Source organism: Dermochelys coriacea, chromosome 9 (assembly GCF_009764565.3).
Source record: "Dermochelys coriacea isolate rDerCor1 chromosome 9, rDerCor1.pri.v4, whole genome shotgun sequence".
NCBI lineage: Eukaryota > Metazoa > Chordata > Testudines > Dermochelyidae > Dermochelys > Dermochelys coriacea.
The window spans coordinates 91,423,739-91,434,265 of NC_050076.1; the positions used below are offsets into that span (position 1 = coordinate 91,423,739).

General features: G+C 43.0%; 1 long non-coding RNA gene across 1 annotated transcript; it reads right to left on the reverse strand.

Moving 5' to 3' along the window:
- Positions 1–1,664: 1,664 nt before the first annotated feature.
- On the reverse strand, positions 1,665–10,240 carry LOC122455688. The gene is made up of 2 exons (XR_006274086.1): positions 9,516–10,240; positions 1,665–1,869 (listed from the first exon to the last, which is right to left on the reverse strand). It is a non-coding gene; the product is annotated as an uncharacterized LOC122455688 (long non-coding RNA).
- Positions 10,241–10,527: the final 287 nt, after the last annotated feature.

A 10,527-nucleotide genomic window follows, 5' to 3' on the forward strand; every position in this document is an offset into this window, starting at 1 on the left:
GGTGGCAGGGCTGCAGAGCCGAGCCTGACCCGGTGCTCTGTGCTGTGTGGGTGCTGCACTGCCAGCCCCTGGTGCTCCACGCAGCGCAGTAAGGGGGCAGAGAGCAGTGGGGGGTGGGTTGGATAGAGGGCAGGGGAGTTTGGAGGATGGTCTGGGGTGTGGATAGGGGTTAGGGCAGTCAGAGGGCAGGGAAGAGGGGGGGTTGAATGGGGGCAGGGGTCCCAGGGAGGCAATCAGGAAGGAGAGGAAGGGTTGGATGGGGGGGGCGGTCAGGGGACAGGGAGCAGGGGGGGTGGATGGGGATGGGGCAGGGGTCCCAGGGTGGCCGTCAGGAAGGAGAGGGGAGTTGAATGAGGTGGGAGGCAGTTAGAGGCAAGGGATGCAGGAGCAGTCAGGGAGAAGGGGTGGGTGGTTGGATGGGACAGGGGTCCCAGGGAGGCGGGCAGGCAGTCAGGAAGGGGGGGGTTGGATGGGGCAGGTGGGCAGGTAGGGGTGGAGGATCTCAGGGTGGTCAGGGGACCGAGAGCAGGGGGTTGGATGGGGCAGGGGTCCCTGGGCGGCTGTCAGGGAACAGGGTGGGTTGGATGGGGTAGAGTCCTGGGGGGACCGTCAGGGGGCAAAAAGCAGGGGCTGGCCCATGCCTGGCTGTTTGGGGAGGCACAGCCTCCCCTAACTGGCTCTCCATTCAATTTCAGAAACCCAATGCGGCCCTTAGGCCAAAAAGTTTGCCCGCCCCTGCTCTTTAGGTTCTCCTGCTGATGGACACAGTCCTTTTCTCACTCTCCAAAACGTAAACACCCTGAAATTAGAGCTTATCAAAAAGTTAGTTTTTTGAAGCATTACAAAATTTCAGAGTTTTGTTCCAAAGAGTTTGAAATGGATCTGTTTTTTCCCCAATACTTTATTGAAAAAATGATCTAAGATGTTCTAGACATGGTTACCATTTCAAGGACAATTTTGAAAAATATTTTTAACAAATGTTTTGGAAAAAATTGGGAAAAGTCACTTTTTTGAAAAATAAAATATTTGAACAGTTTGGCAAATCTGGGGGGGGGGAAATAATTTTTGAAAAAGGTTCTTTTTTCAATTGAAGAGAAGCAAGAAGTTTTAAATGTCTGGCCAGTTCTACCTAAAATATACCAAAGTGAATCTGTAGAAAGTGGCAAAGATAAATGTGAGCATGAGCAGTTATAGGAAAGAAAAATAAAAACCAAAGAAAGTTTTATTCAGTGTCAATTTTAGTCAGTTATACTGGCCCTAGATCTATGCACCATTTGTGAAAACTCTGATCCCCTAAACAATGGTAGTAGCAGAAGCAACGCCTAAAGGCATATTGATTTGTCTCCAAATTCTGACAGTGCTAGTAAGTGGAAAATATGGTTGCTAATCCATTTAAAAGATCTACCATATAGGCAGTTTCCTAGGGCAGCAAGATATCAGCAACAACAATTCAGTGACTTTTAATTTAGGTGACTGAGGAGTTCGGAGGGATAGATGTGCTTCATCACTTCTCAGGACATCAGAGAACTGTGGGCCCTGCCAATTTACATGGTATGTTTGTTCAAGGCAGTCATTCAAATGACTGGAAGGGCTCAGCGTGCTGTGTGAAGCTGAAAAGCTGCATAGTGCCATGGTTCTGGATGTACATCCTCTTGCCATAGAGCACAGAAGCATTTAATTCATATGTAACTTGAGAGAAATCATTTAACATGTTGCTATAAGTGATCTATAGGCTCACAATCTCCAGTAGGTCAAACATCCCCAAATGTCCTATTTAAAACTTCCTCACTGAGGAGCTCTCTTGAACTGGTTCAGGGACTTCCTGAGTGCAGCCTCAGATTCAGAGAACTCGAGATTTGTGCATTCCACCTGTGAATGAGAATTTGGAAATAGGGTGAAACTAGAAGTGATGAGGAAGAATTGAAATATTTCCAGAGCCAACTTTATTGGCTAGAAACAAAAAAATCAATAAATAAACTGGGTATGTTCAAGGCAGTATATTGTTACTTCTAAAAACAAAATATATGATGGACAGAAGGAATTGTACAGCTCTTCCTTTGAGGTTAGATGAACCTTTGCAAGACTCCCATGGCCCTTCATCACAGTAACTTATTCCCCATTAGGAAGTTCCCTTAAGAATCTCCTCATTCATCTCTTACCATGGAGTTATTGCTTTTCTACTGATTCTGATGATAGCCTTTAAGTATATTCCTTTAACTCTCTCTTGCCTATGATGCCTGAGATGACAGTCTCATGCTTAAAATAAAGCAGGTACAATAAATTGATTAGATTACAAATCAATCAGTATATACCTATACCGAGGCATCTAAACATGGTTCAGTAAGAAAATGCAAAAAAAGGTTCTAAATAAAAAGGTCCAGCTAAAGCCAGTTCACAGCAACAAGGATATATACAACAGCCATCAAGCAAAACCCTTCCCTGCTTCCAGAGATCAGTTCCCAATTAGTGGGAGGACTGGGAGAGACCAAAAGGTAGACAGTGGGGAAAATCAAGGTGTGGAAGCCTCCAAAAAGCAGTAAAAAACTAGAACAATAGAAATAAGACAAAGAGACCCTGTGAGGGACAGCAGTGCCCGTCCTTTGCGGGGCATGGCCAAAAAAAAAAAGAACTCTCCTCATTATACATAGGGACCAAGAGCAGACTAGCCCCACCTGACTAAGTGTTAGCTAGGAGTAGCGGCAATCACTTTCATATTTAGTACTTAGATTATGAAGGGCTTTACATAATACATCAGAGATTCCCACACTTTCCATCAGGGCTTTTATTATTATAGAGACATTACCTCGGGGACCACCTCTCCAACTGTTTATGATCAGATAGGCCACCTTCCCCTTGCACTACAGCAATCGCTTACAGGGAAAAATAGTATTCGGAGACTGACATATTTCACCTATCTTTTAATGCAAATGAGCAGGTGGAAACGAGGAGGAGCCAACATCATATGAGCAGCCCAGAGTTCATGGAGTACAGTTTGTGAGCCAACATATACTAATCCTGGGTGTGATAACTGCACACAGGAGAACTGAGCAACTACTGCAAAAACAGCATTCACCAAAGCTTCTTGGATTGAAAGCCGGAACTATGCACCAGCAGTGCACACAGTACTCTTAAGCCTTCCACCAGTATTTTTGCCAGTGGTCCTCTGGTCCCAGGAAACCTTGCAAAAACTCATGAGAGTAGATTTCAGTATTGCCAATGCCAAACATTTAAAAAAAAAACAACAACAACATGGGATTAAGAAAATACATCTGGGGTTCGTTTTATTTGTTTTCTGGATTTTGAGGTGCACATTTTCAAGCCTCTCTCTGCAACCATGAAGGCTAGAAGCTTAAGTTAAAAAAAATTGAGAGTCTCAATGTGATTACTTGACTCCAGGAGCGAGGGCTTTAAGAAAACCACCACATATCATGAGATTTGTGATAAAGCCATGAGAGCTAGCTATGTTCCTGAGAGCATTCATGCAGCCATCTTAGTATCTTTGACTTTCTATTTTCTGTGCCCAGCACAATCCTGACTGGATTTTTGGGCCCTACCTTGCTACATATAATACATAACACAATAAGCTTACCTAGGTATTTTTAAAAATTTAAGATTACTTTTCAAAGATTATAATTTTAAATAAACTGAATAGAAGTGCAGAGGGTATGTAACATTATGGGTAATTAGGGCTGGGTTTTTACTGACTGACCTGGAAACCGGTCACTGAAACTCCATGTATATGGCTCAGGCATCTGGCTTTAGGCTACCTACTATGCCACTGCATGGCAGCAGAGGGTGCTCAAACCTTCTCCAAAGAGCAAGGAAACATTCCAATGCCTGGGAGCAGTAGATTCATTTCAAAATTTGGTTGCATTTATTACAGTAAAAAGGCTTTTCTTAATGCAAAGGAAAGGTAGGTCCAAGAAAGTGGAGGGGCATTTCTGTTTATAACTCTGTGTTTATTTAGGAAGCTACATAAAAAGTGTGGTGAAAGCTACAGCTGCTAGAAAGACACTGCATCTCCTGGTGCTGCTGTAGTTAAAAGCCATTAGGACCAGAGGAGAGTTTGTGTGTGAGTAAACCATCATGCAGAATATATATAGGCAAGTTATGTAAAGAGGGATATTGTCAATTGTTAAACTGTTATATAGTTCAGTAAATCAGTCTGTCAACAAGCAGACACACAGTGAGCTGGCCAGTCTATATAGAGAACACATTACAGTCATGAAATGTGTTTTTATAAGAGCAAGGTTTCAAGTAAGTGAATGGGGAATGGCTGGCACAGCTGCCTGTCCCAATTTTACTGGATGACTCAAACATATTGCAAGACCAGCCTACAGAATGTCAAACAAAGTCTCTGTTTTAAATAGCTGAGGGGGTTGGAAGCATAGTGTCATGCTGCGAAGCTATTGCTTTATAGGACAAATCCTGAAACAAATGGGGGCCTCACTCCAAGGGAGGGAACAGAGCTGCTCCTAAGCAGTGGAGGACATTGAGTCGCCCTTGTCTACTCTAGAAAGTTGGACCGCTTTAACGATACCAGTATAGCTGAAACAGTACAACCCCCTTAGTATGGGCACAGTTATATAGATATAAAAGTGCTTTATACTGGTATCGCTTTATTCCTATGTCAGTATAAGGCATGTTTATACAAGTATAACTGCTTCTAAATGAGAGATTCCACTGGTATAACTATTAAATCACACCCCTAACTGACATAGTTAGACCAGTTCAAAGTATATGTGTAGACTAGGCCTCTCTGAAAATAATTTGTCTGTTTAGTTTATTGAAGATAAATGTTCTTTGCATCCTTACATCACACAAAAATCTTTAAACGGAAAACGGCAACTTACATTTAACAGACTATAGTAGTGCAACAGCAATTGCTTGACAAATATTCTGTGTTTAAAAAAAATGTCATTTGCAACGTGACTCTCAAATTAGATTCTCCCTTTTATCCATTTCAGAATGGATTTGTTAATGCTACTTAGCTTTTATATAGCACTTTTCATCTGAGGATCTCAAAGCACTTTACAAAAGAAACTAAATATAATCAGCCTTCTTTTACAGGGATATGAGGCACAGAAAGGTGAAGTGACTCACCTAATGTCAAACAAGGGGTCAGTGGCTGAGCCCATATCTCCTGAGTCCCAGGTCAGTGTCCTATGCACTAGATCACATTGTCTAATTAGATTATGATGTAAATTGAGCTAATGAATTCAGATCTGTTCTGCAGAGGCCTCTTTCCAGAACAGAAGAGCGAGGCTGATTGTATGCCAGAGCACTGTGGAAAGCTTCTAAATTTAAACATTTCCACTGCATTTAGGTAACTCTCCAATTTACAAAATAATGACAGCAGCAACCTGTGGGAAAGGCGCCAAGTCATGGGGAACTTGTTTGTTTTAATTGTTTGCAGCGACAGCTCTTTGCCGCTTATATCACCAAGCCCAGCTCTGATCTGATGTTTTGGAAGAGAAGTTTATTGTCTGAAGTGCAGAGAACAGAGTTATTCCTGCTGTTTTAGATACATGCTCTTCTGCTGGTGGTGTGAATACTCTGAACAGCTATGCCAAGCTGCAGCATATGTAGTCACAAGCAATGGGCATGTTAACAAATTTTCTGGACAGCTCTTCCAAGGGGGCAGCATTGTACAGGTCAAACTTGGCAGGGTAAAACCATATCAGTTGGCTTCATTAGCTGCAGAGATACCACATTTTATTGGTGGAAAGAAGTAAAAAAGTGACTTGTGTCTCAGCTGGATATAAAAGTGCAGGGGACTGGTCTAGCTGACCTCTCAAGGTTCCTTCCAGTCCTATAAAAGCCTAGGATGCTTCCACATTGCACTTCACCTATATTTAAAGACAGTAGAATCTTTTCCCCCTTGAATCGTGTCTATTCGAGATCCATAACGTACTACAGATTTTAAATTAGAATTCTCCGTTGAAATCAATTAGAAGTTCTCATTTTAAATAAAAATCTGTATCTATGTTAATGGAAGTAATTGATATCTGAGAGTAGACACTCACTCAGTGTGCTTTTTTCAGTCTGAAAAAGTATTTTAATGTGTAGACATCCCTAAGTTTATGTCCACCCTGATAATAAATGTGACTTTTGTAGCAATAGCTCCTTACTGCAGGACAGTCCTAAAACAAGAATTCTGGTTTTAAGGAATATTGTTTGCTGTGATGGAATGATACAACAGAAAGGTAAGTACAGAATACTTAAAATGACAAAGGAAAAAAGTATTTTATCTACTCATAACAGTTTTATATTTTCTTAATATACCTTCCCACTACTACCAACAAGATCCTGGTTCAGCAAAGCAATTAAGCCCAAGCCAAAGTGAGTTGTCTTATTGGCTGCAATGGGACTATGAACATGTTAAAGTTAGGCATGTGTTTAATTATTTTGCAGAATTGGGGCCTGCGGGCCCAGTCCTGCTCACACAGAAGCTAAGGCAAAACATCCAGTGACTTCAGTGGGAGCAGTGTTGGGCGCATAGAAAGGACAGTTTAACAACATTAATTTTCAGAAATAACGGTTGCATTAGTTAATCTGGTAATGCAGTTAAGAGCATTACTGAGAATGAAGCATAAAGAAAAAGTGTTAGTCTAAATAGCCAGTTATGTCTGAAGCGCAGAGGCTGACAGTCCTGGACTGGTGGGTACTGCAATGTGTTTTTTCTTTTCCACTTGATCCTATATATAGTGTCTCCTTCCAGCCGCATAGTTTACATTGATGCTTGTTGAGAAACATGCTTTCATTCCTAAACCGGTCTTCTGGAAGGGACACTTAAGTTGTATTATCTCAACATCTGACCTTCCTTAAAAATAGGTGTTATACAGATTACTTTTGTAAGCAATTAGGTTTATTCCCCACTACCATTTCCATTATGATGCACTCTCCTACTAATGTGAATCTGTTTCATATAGTTTCTAAGGACTCTCAAACATGCATGTCTTCCCGCTCCTATGAGTGCATGGTTCTGCATGGGACATGGCTCAAATAGCATGCATTCTATCAATCTAGCATGGAGGTTACAAACTCAAGAATAACTGTAACAAGGTTCATGGTTGCAGCCTTTACTCCAGCCATAAACGAAAGATGTTACGTGCAACCACTGGCTCCTGGGAATCCAGGACTGGTGATGGATCCAATATGGCTCTGAAACTTGGACAGGTCACTCATACCTCCAACAGAATGTACAGTTAAAGCCCTGGCCTACTCCCCAGATATTTCCCCCTGCACTATTTTAGAGTCATGGCTCTCACTGTGTCTTTTTCTTTGGTAGGGAAAAGGCATCCTATTTTAATGATCTGTTAACACCAACCTTGAGGTTTTGACAAGTATGACTTCAGCCCCAGATATGATGGGATAAGTATCGTTTCTTTAAGTGCAGGTGAAAAAACAGCTAGCCAGAATAGCATAGTTGCATCCATGCCAGTAGGACTCTTGAAAACTGTATCTTTTGCTTCACAGGCAGACAGATGCTCCATACTGCCACAGAAAATAGAGGAGATGTTTATGCAGCTTCACTTCTGACAGTTTCATGAGGGAGTTGCTCCTGCCAGTAACTATCCCGCTGTGCTCCCTGGTCTCTTGTAGCATGGTCAATTTATTTACCAGGTTTAATAAAAAGAAAAAGAAAAAAAGAAGACTACAGGCTACCAGCCTTGAACATGCGCTAAATGTAAGGAGCCCAATCTATCCTTGGTGTAAATCCAAGGAAGTCCATGGAAATATACCAGGTGTGAATTTGGCCCTTTATTCCCTCCACCCACTCTCTCTGTTTGTTTGAAGCTTTTCTCCACAATCTTTCATGTAGATTTCTCCTTTTGATGTATGTGTCCTGGTGACAATGTAGGTGGTGGAGGTGTATTGCCTTTGCTGGCTTCTCTTCAGACAGGATCCTCAAACATCTTTCATGTAAAGCTGAAGTGCTAGGCATCAGTGGAGTGTGTTTGCTCTGAAAACTTATAAAACAAAAAACCACCCACTCACCGTACTTGTTAGGATTTGCTGACATCTAGATGTTTCACAGTGAGAGCTTCTGTGTCTGGCCAGGTAGGTTTGAAATAGCTACACAGTTGGCGCCTTTGAAGGTCCTTGAAGTTCATTTTGTATGGTGGTGCTGCAGTTCCAGTGCTTTAGAGGCAGTGTGAACCAAGTAGAGATGCAGTGTTGCCTAGTGCATGGATCACTGGACTAGGACTTGGAAGACCAGGTAAAATTTGATTCTTGGCTTTGACCTGCTGTGAGACTTCAGACATTCATGATTCCTCCCCCCCACCCCCTCCCTTCACCTTTTGTCTTGTCTATTTAGATAATCAATTATTTGGGGTAAAGACTGTCTTACTATGTGTCTGTACAGTGCCGAGTGCAGCAGAAGTCCCTCATTTTGGTGCTACTATAATAATCCTTTTCTGAGAGAGAAACATTTTTGAGTTATGATAAGCTCCAAACAGGACATACTGTACATTCCATATAAACTTAGTAAAGCAAATGGCTACATTAACCAAGTTCCCATATAGATGTAAGATCCATAATGTAAAGATGCTGCTCTACAAGGGATAATGGGATAGATTCACAGCTGGTGTAATTCCACTGATTTATTCCAGCTGGGGATCAGGCTCCAATATGTTGAACAAAATAAAAGGAAAAAAATTCTCAAACATGAACAACTCCCCTGAAAACTGAAAGTTTGTCTTCCCTGCAATTTCTGTTGCTCCCAACTTGAGTCCCATCCACACACAAAAACCCTTCACTTAAGGGTGGGGGTGATTTAACTCGAGTGGGCTGGCCCATCTGGGGAACAGGCTAAAGCTTGTGTTAGCAGCTGATGAATGACTCTAACTCAACTACTCTTTGTAGCCTTGAGTTTTATTTTTACAGTCTGGCTGCTCTTACTTGAACTAGGCTAACTGTAGAGGAGTTAATATGTGGCTTCATGGCAGTTAACTCATTTCCCTTATTAAATAAAGTCCACATTGAACCTCTTTTGCCTCCATCACAAATCCATAAAAACGCACACATGACCAGCGAGGGAGCAGGATTCTCTGGCCACAGCCTGTTCCAGTCCCACTCTCTGAACTGCCAGCAGTCTGTTGTGAGGGGGCCCAACCACTGAATCCCACAGGCTGCTCACCAACCTGGCTCTGGGTAGTGACTGATCACTGTTCTTAGCTATGGGTCTCTCAGACACAGACCCCAGCTGCAGACACTCTGACATCTCTTTTTGGATTGTGGGTCCCACAGTCCAGTCACCTCAACCCTAGAACCAGTGCCACAACCCTCTTGACCCCACTCCATCAGTTGCTTAGACCCATTCCCTCCAGCATCCATGTGGCTGGGTGAGCTCTGGTTTCTTCATTTACGCCCTTCTGGGACCCCATGACAGTTAAAGCAAGGGGCATAGGTTTTTAAAGGAATTTCTAAACACACACACTTTATACTTGGTAAGCACAACAGAATGACAGAATTATGGGAAAAAAATGCTTGTAGAAGTGTTGACTCACCACCGGAGTGGCAGGGCATGACATAGCAGCTCTTTCCGCCTCATCATTCCCCGCTGAGGATCGCTCCAGCCTGGCAGTTGTTTGCCTCTTCCAGTGACTCTGCCCTCCAGCCAGATCACGAGTTAGTTCCAAACCCCTTCAGGGTACTCCACTCCCAAGTCCCCATTACACTATATCCAAAGTTCCAGTCCCTTCAGCCCCTCTTCATGGTGGTTCTTAAGATCCACATGTTCTACCTGGTATCTTCAAATGTAGACCACACCAGGAACTATCAGTTCTAGTGCTCCTACTCCCATTCAACTCCCAGTACTTCACCAATCCTTGTCGTGGGCTTCCCACAGTGAGAACCCCTCATCTCCTGCCAGCTTGGTACTCTTTTAGTCTCAGCTCTGTATTGAGCCCTCTTCCAGGAAGACAGGAGAGCGAATCACCATTTCTTGTAGCCTTCACCTTTTAGTGCCAATACTCAGGGTTTTCCCTGCCTCTAGCAGCCTTCCATGACATTCTCAGCTTCCTGGGCTTCCTTTCCAGGTCCCCCACCCTCCTTCATCAGGGCTTCTTGTTGGGACTCAGCTTAATAGCAGCAGAGTTCTTTCTTGCTCTTCTTTCATAGCAGAGCCTCCCAGACAGCCTCCCAACCTGTTCTGAATCCAAGCTTCCGGCCTCCCTGGCTTTTCTCAGCCTTTAGCTCAAGAGAGAAAGCTCCTAGTTACCTCTCCCATGGATCTCTTCTCTGGCCTCAGTTTCCCCTGCTCTATGCTCCTTCCTTTATGAAGGCCCCACTCCTCCCAAGTTGGGTTTAATAACCAATTATGCATAGGTGCTGACTTTTGGTTTTGCCCATGGGTGCTTCTGAAGAAGAGGTGTGTGTGTTTGGGGCAGGCACTCTGCCAGCTTTTGGGGGAGGCTATTATCAGCATATTTATACACTTCTTTCATATTCTAGTTATTGAATATGCGTCTATCATTGGTATCTTTACTATTTTAGTGATTCAGTTGTTATGAACTATAT